Below are 12,652 nucleotides of genomic sequence, written 5' to 3'. Positions count from 1 at the left end.
CCTCTGCTCATGGGCATTTTAGTACTTTGCAGGCTTGAAGCCGCAGATCCGCTGGATCACTGCCTGGCTTGTTACTTTCATTCCTCCCTTTTGTCTACTCATATAAGGAAAAAAATTAGTTCTTCTGATTCATAAGATTCCAATTCAGCTGAAAATTTAGAAAAAAATATATTTTCTACTTTGGGGAAAAAAACTTATTTAAAAGTTCCTTCTCATGATATAAAGAGGGTTCATGAATACAGAGAGAAATATAGGACAAATCTCTTCCAAATTTAACTTTAATCATGTGATTAAATTGGGTAAGTAGCAGAGTAAAGAATAATCAGTTGTACACAATTCAGTCTACACCATTATCTTCCTTTTCCTTCTTAAAAAAAACAAGAAAAGCATAAACAAACTGTACAAAAATTAGTGAAATAAATGGCTACTTTATTCACTTCACAAATACATTAATTTGAAATATGTCTGCTTCAATTGCTATGGTAGTTTATAAAATCCAGAGCAGTAGTATCTCCTCAACACCAGAGCAAGGGCAACAGTACTTCAAAAAATAATACTTTCCTAATATTCAAAGATATTTTATTTTCCTTGTGAATAGATAAAAACTGAGTAGGCTCTGATGTGCCTCACTATCCCCACTGACCTTGTACCAAAGTGTTGATAAGATGATGCAATGTGCCAAGAAGGAGGAACGTGGACTGCCCCATGTGGAGAAAATTCTTCAACACTAAATGCATTCCTATAGAGACGGATTGAAAGGAAAACTGTTCAGATCAACACAGCAGGAATGCTGTGTGATACCCCGAAAATTTCTCAAAGGTAGTTTTTCTTACTTTCAATAAACTACACCGCTAGTTTGTCTTCAATTTTTATAAAGATGTACATGTTCCAAATCTATATTTAAAAGTTATATAATAACTTTATGTTAAAATAGCATTAAATTTTTGGATTTTAAAGCACAAACAGACCTTCCCATTTAAGGTGGGAAATAAGCTGCCGACTGGAGCAGTGAGCAGCCTTGCTGAGCATCAAAAGAGTGACCTAATAGAACCAATCTGCAAGGACTGGAAAGTGAATTACAACAGGAAAAAATCAGACTTCTATGCAGTGGATGCTTGATGCATTTTTAGAAGCCTAAGATGCGCTCCTCCAGCGACTGGCCTTATGTCACTTCCGCCAGCTCCAGGTTTCCCGCCTCTGGGGTCTGAGCATCTCCTGTGTCACACTATCAAGGCTGAGCTTTCGACCTTTGTACCAAAGCCTTGTGAGCGGCTTACCTAGAGCCCGAGGTCAGGAGTCATCGGGTGCTGTAATCCTTCAACTGGAATCCTTGGCTCTGTGAAGCCCTGTGGCTGACAGGGTCTTTGTGCTCTGGCCCGGTGTCAGGCCTGTGCCTCTGAGTTGAGAGAGACAAATTCAGGACATTGTTCCACCAGAGATCTCCCAGCTCCACATAATATCAAACGGCAAAAGCTCTCCCAGAGATCTCCATCTCAGCGCTAAGACGCAGCTCCAGTCAACGGCCAGCAAGCTCCAGTGCTGGACGCCCCATGCTAAACAACCAGCAAGACAGGAACATAACCACATCCATTAGCAGAGAGGCTGCCTAAAATCATACTAAGTTCACAGACAGCCCAAAACACACCACCAGACACAGTCCTGCCCACCAGAAAGACAAGATCCAGCCTCATCCACCAGAATACAGGCACCAGCCCCTTCCACCAGGAAGCCTACAAAACCCACTGAACCAACCTTAGCCACTGGGAGCAGACACCAAAAAGCAATGGGAACTACAAACCTTCAGCCTGAGAAAAGGAGACCCCAAACACAGTAAGTTAAGCAAAAAGAGAAGACAAACACAGCAGATGAAGGAGCAAGGAAAACACCAACCAGACCAAACAAATGAAGAGGAAATAGGCAGTCTACCTGAAAAAGAATTCAGAGTAATGATAGTAAAGATGATCCAAAATCTTGGAAATAGAGTGGAGAAAATACAAGAAACGTTTAACAAGGAACTAGAAGAACGAAAGGGCAAACAATCAATGATGAGCAACACAAGATGAGAAATTAAGAATTCTCTGGAAGGAATCAAAAGGAGAATAACTGAGGCAGAAGAACGGATAAGTGAGCTGGACAATAAACTGGTGGAAATAACTACCACAGAGTAGAAGAAAAGAGAATGAAAAGAATTGAGGACAGTCTCAGAGACCGCTGGAATAACATTAAACACACCAACATTTAAATTATAGGGGGCCCAGAAGAAGAAGAGAAACAGAAAGGGTCTGAGAAAATATTTGAAGAGATCATAGTTGAAAACTACCCTAATATGGGAAAGGAAATAATCAATCAGTCCAGGAAGGACAGAGAGTCCCATACAGGATAAATCCAAGGAGAAACATGCCAAGACACATATTAATCAAACACTGAAAAATTAAATACACAGAAAAAATACCAAGGGAAAAGCAACAAATAACATACAAGGGGATTCCGATAAGGTTAACAGCTGATCTTTCAGCAGAAACCCTGCAAGCCAGAAGGGAGTGGCAGGACATATTTAAAGTGATGAAAGGAAAAAACTTAAAATCAAGATGACTCTACCCAGCAAGGATCTCATTCAGATTCAATGGAGAAATTAAAACCTTTACAGACAAGCAAAAGCTAAGAGAATTCAGCACCACCAAACCAGCTTTACAACAAATGCTAAAGGAACTTCTCTAGGCAGGAAAATTAAGAGAAGGAAAAGACCTATAATAACAAACCCAAAACAATTAAGAAAATGGTAATAGGAACATACATATCAATGACTACCTTAAATGTAAATGGATTAAATGCTCCAACCAAAAGACATAGATTGGCTGAATGGATACAAACACAAGACCCATATATATGCTGTCTAAAAGAGACGCACTTCAGACCTAGGGACACATACAGATTGATAGTGAGGGGATGGAAAAAGATATTCCATGCAAATGGAAATCAAAAGAAAACTGGAGTAGCAAATCTCATATCAGGTAAAATAGACTTTAAAATAAAGCCTATTACAAGAGACAAAGAAGGACACTACAGAATGATCAAGGGATTAATCCAAGAAGAAGATATAACTATTGTAAATATTTATGAACCCAACATAGGAGCACCTCAATATGCAAGGCAAACGCTAACAGCCATAAAAGGGGAAATCGACAGTAACACAATCATAGTAGGGGACTTTAACACCCCACTTTCACCAATGGACAGATGATCCAAAATGAAAATAAATAAGGAGACAACTAACTGCTAAACAATCATCTATAGGAAGACACTGGAAGTCACCAAAAAAGATACCCCACATCCAAAGACATAGGAGAAGTCACAATGAGATTGTAAGAGGGGTGCAATCACAATAAAATCAAATCCCATAACCTCTGGGTTCGTGACTCACAAAATGGAGAACACTTACACCACAGAAATCCACCCACTGGAGTAAAGGTTCTGAGCCACATGTCAGGCTTCCCAACGTGGGGGTCTGGCAATGGGAGGAGGAATTCCTATAGAATCAGACTTTGAAGGCTAGCAGGATTTGATTGCAGTATTTCAACAGGACTGGGGGAAACAGAGACTACACTCTTAGAGGGCACACACAAAGTAGTATGCCTGTCGGAACCCAGGGGAAGGAGCAGTGACCCCAGGGGAGACTGAACCAGACATACCTGCTAGTGTTGGAGGGTCTCCTGAAGAGGCAGGGTGGGGCTGTGTCTCACTGTGAGGACGACACTGGCAGCAGAAATTCTGGGAAGTACTCCTTCATGTGAGTGCTCCCAGAGTCAGCCATTAGGCCTACCAAAGAGCCCGGGTAGGCTCCAGTGTTTGGTCACCTCAGGCCAAACAAGCAACAGGGACGGATCCCAGACCCAACCATCAGCAGACAAGTGGATTAAAGTTTTTCTGAGCTCTGCCCACCAGAGCAACAGTCAGCTCTACCCACCACCAGTCCCTCCCATCAGGAAACTTGCTCAAGCCTCTTAGATAGCCTCATCCACCAGAGGGCAGACAGCAGAAGCAAGAAGAACCACAATCCTGCAGCCTGTGGAAAAACATCCACGTTCACAGAAAGACATAAAAGATGAAAAGGCAGAGGCCTATCTACCAGATGAAGGAAAAGATAAAACCAGAGAAAAACAACTAAATGGAATGGAAATAGGAAACCTTCCAGAAAAAAAAATACAGAATAATGATAGTGAAGATGACCCAGGACCTTGGAAAAAGAATGGAGGCAAAGATCGAGAAGATGTAAGAACTGTTTAACAAAGACATAGAAGAATTAAAGAACAAACAAACAGAGATGAACAACACAATAACTGAAATGAAAAATACACTAGAAGGAATCAATAGCAGAATAACTGAGGCAGAAGAACAGATAAGTGACCTGAAAGACAGAATGGTGGAATTCACTCCTGTGGAACAGAATAAAGAAAAAAGAATGAAAAGAAATGAAGACAGCCTAAGAGACCTCTGGGAAAAAATTAAACGTAAAAACCTTCACATTATAGGGGTCCTAGAAAGAGAATAGAGAGAGAAAGGACCTGAAAAAATATTTGAAGAGATTATAGTCAAAAACATCCCTAACATGGGAAAAGAAATAGCCACCCAAGTCCAGGAAGTGCAGAGAGTCCCATACAGATAAACCCAAAGAGAAACATGCCAAGATACATAGTAATCAAATTGGCAAAAATTAAAGACAAAGAAAAATTATTGAAACCAGCCTTGCTGGAAAAACAACAAATAATATACAAGGGAACTCCCATAAGGTTAACAGCTGATTTCTCAGCAGAAACTCTACAAGTCAGAAGGGAGTGGCATGTCATATTTAAAGTGATGAAAGGGAAGAACCTACAGCCAAGATTATTCTACCCAGCAAGGATCTTATTCAGATTTGATGGAAAAATCAAAAGCTTTACAACAAGCAAAAGCTAAGAGAATTCAGCATCACAAAACCAGCTCTACAACAAATGCTAAAGGAACTTCTCTAAGTGGGAAACACAACAGAAGAAAAGGACCTACAAAAACAAACCCAAAACAACTGAAAAAATGGTAATAGGAATATACATATCGATAATTAACTTAAACGTGAATGGATTAAATGCTCCAACCAAGAGACACAGGCTCGCTGAATGGATACAAAAGCAAGACCCATCAATATGCTGTCTACAAGAGACCCACTTCAGACCTAGGGACACATACAGATTGAAAGTGAGGGGATGGAAAAAGATATTCCAGGCAAATGGAAATCAAAAGAAAGCTAGAGTAGCAATACTCATATCAGATAAAATAGACTTTAAAATAAGGAATGTTACAAGAGACAAGGAAGGACACTATGTAATGATCAAGGGATCAATCCAAGAAGAAGATGTAACAATTATAAATATATATGCACCCAACATAGGGGCACCTCAATACATAAGGCAACTGCTAACAGCTATAAAAAGAAAATCGACAGTAACACAATAATAGTGGGGGACTTTAACACCTCACTTACACCAATGGACAGATCATCCAAACAGAAAATTAATAAGGAAACACAAGCTTTAAATGACACAATACACCAGGTAGATTTAATTGATATTTATAGGACATTCTATATAAAAACAACAGAATACACTTTCTTCTCAAGTGCTCATGGAACATTCTCTAGGACAGATCACATCTTGGGTCACAAACCAAACCCCAGTAAATTTAAGAAAATTGAAATCGTATCAAGTATCTTTTCTGACCACAATGCTATAAGACTAGATATCAATTACAGGAAAAAAATCTGTAAAAAATATAAATACATGGAGGCTAAACAATACACTACTAAATAACCAGGAGATCACTGAAGAAATCAAAGAGGAAATCAAAAAATACCTAGAAACAAATGACAATGAAAACACGACAGCCCAAAACCTATGGGATGCAGCAAAAGCAGTTCTAAGAGGGAAGTTTATAGCTATACAAGCCTACCTCAAAAAACATCTCAAATAGACAATATAACCTTACACCTAAAGCAATTAGAGAAAGAAGAACAAAAAACCCCCAAAGTTAGCAGAAGGAAAGAAATCATAAAGATCAGATCAGAAATAAATGAAAAAGAAATGAAGGAAAAAATAGCAAAGATGAATAAAAGTAAAAGCTGGTTCTTTGAGAAGATAATCAATATTGATAAACCATTTGCCATATTCAACAAGAAAAAAAGGGAGAAGACTCAAATGAACAGAATTAGAAATGAAAAAGGGGAAGTAACAACTGACACTGCAGAAATACACAGGATCATGAGAGATTACTACAAGCAACTATACGCCAATAAAATGGACAACCTGGAAGAAATGGACAAATTCTTAGAAATGCACAACCTTCCGAGACTGAACCAGGAAGAAATAGAAAATATGAACAGACCAATCACAAGCACTGAAATTGAAACTGTGATTTAAAACCTTCCAACAAAAGCCCAGGACCAGATGGCTTCACAGGCGAATTCTATCAAACATTTAGAGAAGAGCTAACACCTATCCTTCTCAAACTCTTCCAAAATATAGCAGAGGGACGAGCATTCCCAAACTCATTTTATGAGGCCACCATCACCCTGATACCAGGGTGATTAAAGCAGTTATACTCCAATAAAGATGTTAAAAAAAAAGTAAGAAAGAACACAATGTGGAAAAATATAGAGTATTTAAACATAATTTCTTTATTCAAAAATAATTTTCAAATTCTTAATATTTTATAATTCATGTAAATATAAATGTTTTTATGCAATTAGTATCACACTATATATACTGTTTTGTACTCTTTTTATGTACTCTTTAATCTCTTCTCCTAGTACTATATATGCATTTCTCATTATTTTTCAGAAGTATAATATTAATGTTTAGCTATATAGCATACCACTATATGAATTACTATGTTTAAGTGATTGTATTCTTGGACACTTGCTTTTTTTTTTTTTTTAATTTTGCTATTTATACGTCTAAAAAGAGAGCATTGCATGCTATTTTCCAAGGACTTATGTGGTAATGAATGATAAATGTCTATTTCCTAAATTCAAGTATTCTGAAACTCATGGACTAAAATATATTGGGTCATTTATTTCCAGATGCTGAGAACAGTGGTATCTGTAAATTGAATGTATAATTTCATAGTTCTTGACTTTCAAAAGTTTTCTTAGTATCCTTATAAACTCCATATAATCTTCATGCTTCACTTTTTCTGTTCTGTACCCACCTCACTTGCTTAGGACAGTTTCTGGAGACCGTAACACATATTTTGGTATAAAGAAGATTTACTGAGCATATGCCATTTGGTAAGCATCAAATAAATCATGAAGAACACTACTCTGTTTTCTTCATTTCTCCCTAAGCCTTTAAGTCATTAGTTCTCAAATTACTGACATCTTCTGCTATTCTACGCAAGAATGACATTTTCTTCCCTTCTGCACTCACTTGATCAGTCCAAATGACAGTTACCATAAATATGCTTGTGCATATTGGGAAAAACAAGCATACTCTGAAGAGCTGTAGCTTTGTACATGTGTGTGAGACTACATTTTTTAAACTGAACCTTCTGAACCTTGGCACATGAAATATGTTTGATTGATTGACAAGCTAAAAGCTACTCTTAAAGCTCTAGGAAGAAATGCCCTCCTGCTCATGGCTTTGTTATTCTTGTTCCAAATATATGGAGTGAGACTACTTCACAGGTCCCATCTCAGATCAACTGTAATTCAACATTTGGTTTAAAGTCTTTGCTTGTGATTTAGTGAAAAATAATATCCTTTAAAGCATTCCGTAAGCTAATCACTTAAAATCCCCTCATGTATTGGAGCTTATTTATAAATGATTAGGAAACTTTAGAAATTCAGTTAAGGAAGCCCATTGGATAAAACTTTTCTATTTGTTTTGTATAATTGCAACTTCATTCCTGAGGATATGAACCTCCAGCTGTCATATGCATGTGATTAACTGGGTCCTTTCCAGCTATTAAAGAAGCCCCACAGCGTTTATATGTTTTCTGGCGAAAACAGAAGTTAGCTTAACATACATCTTGGCAAACAACTTGCTGGCACAGAAAGGCAAAATATGCAAATTGGCAAGAAAAATACTTGTGTATGAAATTCCAAAAACAGCAGGTGCAAAGACAAATTTACCTTACCTAGTCCTGTTATAAGCACAAATTTATGTAAAAAAAAAAGAAATAGTTGTCTAACAATATTATTCTGGATATTATTACTCTTGTTTTCATCTTCTGGAAGAGGAAATACTTATTTAGGATGCAGTATGAGAAAATCTTTGTCTCTGAATAAGAAGAATGATGGCTCTGCCTTCTGGTGAATGGAATATTGTTGTTTGTTCGTTTATTTTCTGGTAGTATATGCATATTTTTTTCATGAGTTATAAGAATCTCATCCCATTTCCATGAAGTTGTGGCTTTTGACAACCGATTTCTCACTCTCAGTGTCCTCTGACTCCTAGGGTGTCCTTTAATCCAGCAAAAAGAATTACTGGGTTTACTGTAGGTGCACACATGGAAGCCACTTTGGGCTATTATAATAATAACATGGGGTGTTTGTGTGTGCTATTTTACATATAAATTATGATCATTTTATGGTTCATTAATATTCCCTTTAAGTGAAGTTTTTGTTATGTTCACATTTTGTCTGCTTTCCTTATAGAACATGTTAAGGCATGAAGAGTAATTCTACAGTTAGCTTCTTCCATACATTCTGATCTCAGTGAATTTGCCATTCATCCAGACATCAACCTCAGAATCTGACAGATGACTTTCCCTCTCTCACTAACCCTTATTCAATTGTTAAACAGGTTCTATTGATTTTCCCTTTTTAATATTGTTTATATCTTCCTTCATGAGTATTAACCCCCATTGAGACCTTAATAATCTCATGTAATACAAAACTTCACTTGTCTCTCAAGTTTGTTTTTTTTTTTGGCCTCTACTTGCACATACTTTCAATTGATTTAACACCGATGCTAGACTATCTTTTCCCAAACAAAATCATGTGTGTACCTTATTTAAAACAGCCCTTCAACATCAACATAATTAAATTCAACCGACTATGACATGAAAATCTCTATGACCTTACTACTGCCTACTCCTGAAGACTTACCTAATAAAATTTATACTTCCTCCTGACTCTTGTGCACGTCAAAACAACTTTTAGATGGAAAAATGTGCCAAACTAGAATTCCTTGCTTAGAAAATAAGACATTTGAGACTTTTTAAAAATCGCCATTAATTTCCAGTGCATGTCTGGAATCGTTTTGAGTCTTCTAAAGAGAAAACGCCATGGCCCTTCTACACCTTTGTGCACATATAATTCCATCATGAAAAGTATACAGTCGAGTTATTTTAACTGTTCTTTTCACATGTAACACTCAATTTAGACGTAAATTCCTTGATAGAATAACTTGATTTTTGTATCCCTAAAGAATATTTATACATGGGATGAATCCTGTCCTTTAATTAAGTTTACCAAGCATTTTGAATTATGAGGGTTAGTCCACCTTTTCTAACCATACCTGATCGACTCCTACCAAAAAGAAAAATAAAGTCCCTAACCCCCAAATCATTGCTAAACATCACTACACATTCTCTCACCAACATTATCCTCAAATGATTGAATTCCTGAACCACAAATCCATGAGGTATAAGAAAATAGTTATTGTGTTAGAGTACTAAGATTTAATTAGTTTGTTATATAGTATTAGGTAACTAATATTCCTGTTAATCATATAAACTTCTATAGCTTCATTGGAAAATTACTTAGCACTATCTGCTAAAGTTGAATTTATGTATGCCCTATTACTTATCATTTCCATTCCTAGGTGTATACCTAAGGGAAATGTGGACATATTTATAACAGCATTAGTTTAAATATCCAAAAAATGAAAACAATTCAAATGTCTAACAACAGAAGAATGCATAAATGAAGTATGTTCTATTCACAAAACATAGTACCATATGGTAATAGAAATGGACATATCACAGCCAAACACATCAATGTGGATGAATCCTGCAAGAGGGAAAGAAGCCAGGCACACCATAATGCATACAATATAATTCCACCAAAACAAAAACAAACCAGGCAAAACTACTATATCGAACAGAATTCAGGAGAGCAACCAATTTTGTGGAAGAAGCAGAGCATAGTGATTGGGCATGGACAGAATACCACCTATAGTTTTCTATTTCTCTGGGTAGTGGTTATCTACATGTGCTTATTAGGTGGCAATGTATTGGGTTGTGCACTTAAGATCTGTGCACTTTCTTCTTATATGTTATACTCCACAAAAAGCTTAAGAACAGGAGAGTATTTCTAATTTTGTTCTCAAGAAGATTCTAGTGGATATTGTATCTGTTTCCAGAATTAAACAATCACTGTGAAGAAATACTTTGAGATGAGGAAAGTTGAAAAACATGATGCCCAAATAAAATGAAATTAAAAATAAAAAAGAATATAAGGAGCAGGTAGAATATTAAAAAAAAATGCAATTGGTAAAGTAGAAGCAAGATTTTTAAAATTCACCCAGAACTAACATGTTAAGCTCAGAAGTAAATAAGAAAAAGGAGAGACATGGAGACAATGACATTAACTCCATTAATTTCATTATCAAGCAGGATTCCTAGGAAAAAAGATCAGATCAGATGGAACAGAAGCAGTGAAGAGATAGAGTGAGAGTGAACAAGAAGAGGGAAAGGGGAAGCGAACGGAATTTATAATATTTAGAAAATTATCTAATTGGAAATTGAAAGAAGTTCTGATTATGGCAAAATTCAGTAAAAATAACATCTTCATTGAAAAGATTAAAAAAAATAAAATAAAATCCCAAAGGAGGTAATGCTGGTTTCTTCTAAAGACTATTGCTTTGTATTTTGGACTAGCAAAAGAAAACTGAACCTGTGGGAAACAGACTGAACTCTGAGTTTTATGCTCAATTTGCCACTCCTCTGCAAAGTAATCAGAAAGGTGTTATATACTCAGGGAGTCAGAAAGTTTAAACCCACAAAAGTCTTACTGAAAAAAACAATGTACTCTTAGACATTCTTTGACCAACCAAACTTTAAATCAATTTGAAGAAACAGTGACTGGAAAAACATTAAAATGGTTTGATAATGAACAATTAAGTGACTTAAATTATAATTGCCTAAATGATAATAATTAATATACTTAAGAAATCATTCAAGTAAAAAATTATCATCAAAAGATCAAATAATAAATTTTATCAAACTGTTCAACTATCAGTAGAAAGATAGGACAAAGAATATAAGAAATTGAGAGTAAGAGGTAAGAAAAATAATGCTAAATTTCTCATATTAACATATATTAATATCATATTGATATATTATGTATAATAAATAAAACTTTAATAAAGAAAAGTAAGTTCACATAAATTTTACAAAAGTTTATGACTATTCATTAATAGAAGAAATAATTGTATATAACTTTAAAATCAATGGGCCAAAAATTCAAATAAGCAATATAGATATTGCACATGTTAAAATACATGGAATTAGACAAATAATATAGTGAATGTTAAAAATTAAGAATCAGAAATAAAATAGAAAACAAAACTTTCAGGGACAAAAAAGCAATAATGTAAGACCTTTTAATTAGCACACATTATATTCTCATAACTTATCTCTCCACATATAACCCTTCATATAACTCAATTATGTAGATGAAATTATACTCATTTTGCAAGTAAAGAGATTTAGGCCCCAAGAAATTAAATATATAAAACTACTGAGCTAGAAGTACTGAGACATGATTGACACAAGGTCTACATAATCTCAAAGCCTGCACTCACAGCCACTGTACTTTGGTTCCTTATTCAAGTTATTTACAATTAAAAGACAAAATGACAGTAACTGGTTAACCATAAAATATTGGGCAAATGTTGACAAGATGGATACCAAAAGCTACACACACAGAAAGTTATAAAGTCTAAGCTACTATTACATAAAGTTGGATTAAAACAGAAAATTTATGCAATGTTACTTTTATACTAATAAAATACAGTATTCATATTTGATATGTACAGTGATTAAACATTATTTTTCTGGAAATAGTATTAATAATACAGAAAGCTAAAACTGTGGCTAAAGAGAAATTGACAAAAAGATATTTCTTGCAACTTGAAACACATTTCCAGTAAAACACTAAAGAAGCAGGCACAATAAACCGACAGAAATTTATAGTGATGAAAAATATTAAATGAAATACACACATACATATAATATTACATGTTTGTTATAGTACACCAGCATTTTCTAGGATGTCACCACTCCTGTTCTTTGCCTATAGAGTGACTATTCCTTGAAAAGATATAAATGTAAAAAATTAAATTATCACAGGATATTCCCCATTTTGTTTATATTTTGATCCTGGTGTGCCTCTCATTAGTGCCAGAAGGATCAGATTTCTTTGCAATTGTATGTTCCCTCTGTCACTTCTTTAGTTTATTTCCCAACCTGTGAAGTCCTGCTGGAAGGTAAGCACAGTATTCAAAATAATACAAATGTCATCTTTGGGTACAGTGCTTTTTTCACTGCTTTTGGATTTTCCCTCCGTTTACTGTTAGAAAATGTCATAGGATGAGTAACAGACCATAAGTACTGTGCT

This window comes from Leucopleurus acutus (genome assembly GCF_964270905.1).
Source record: "Leucopleurus acutus genome assembly, chromosome: 7".
NCBI lineage: Eukaryota > Metazoa > Chordata > Mammalia > Artiodactyla > Delphinidae > Leucopleurus > Leucopleurus acutus.
This window is presented reverse-complemented; position numbering follows the sequence as displayed.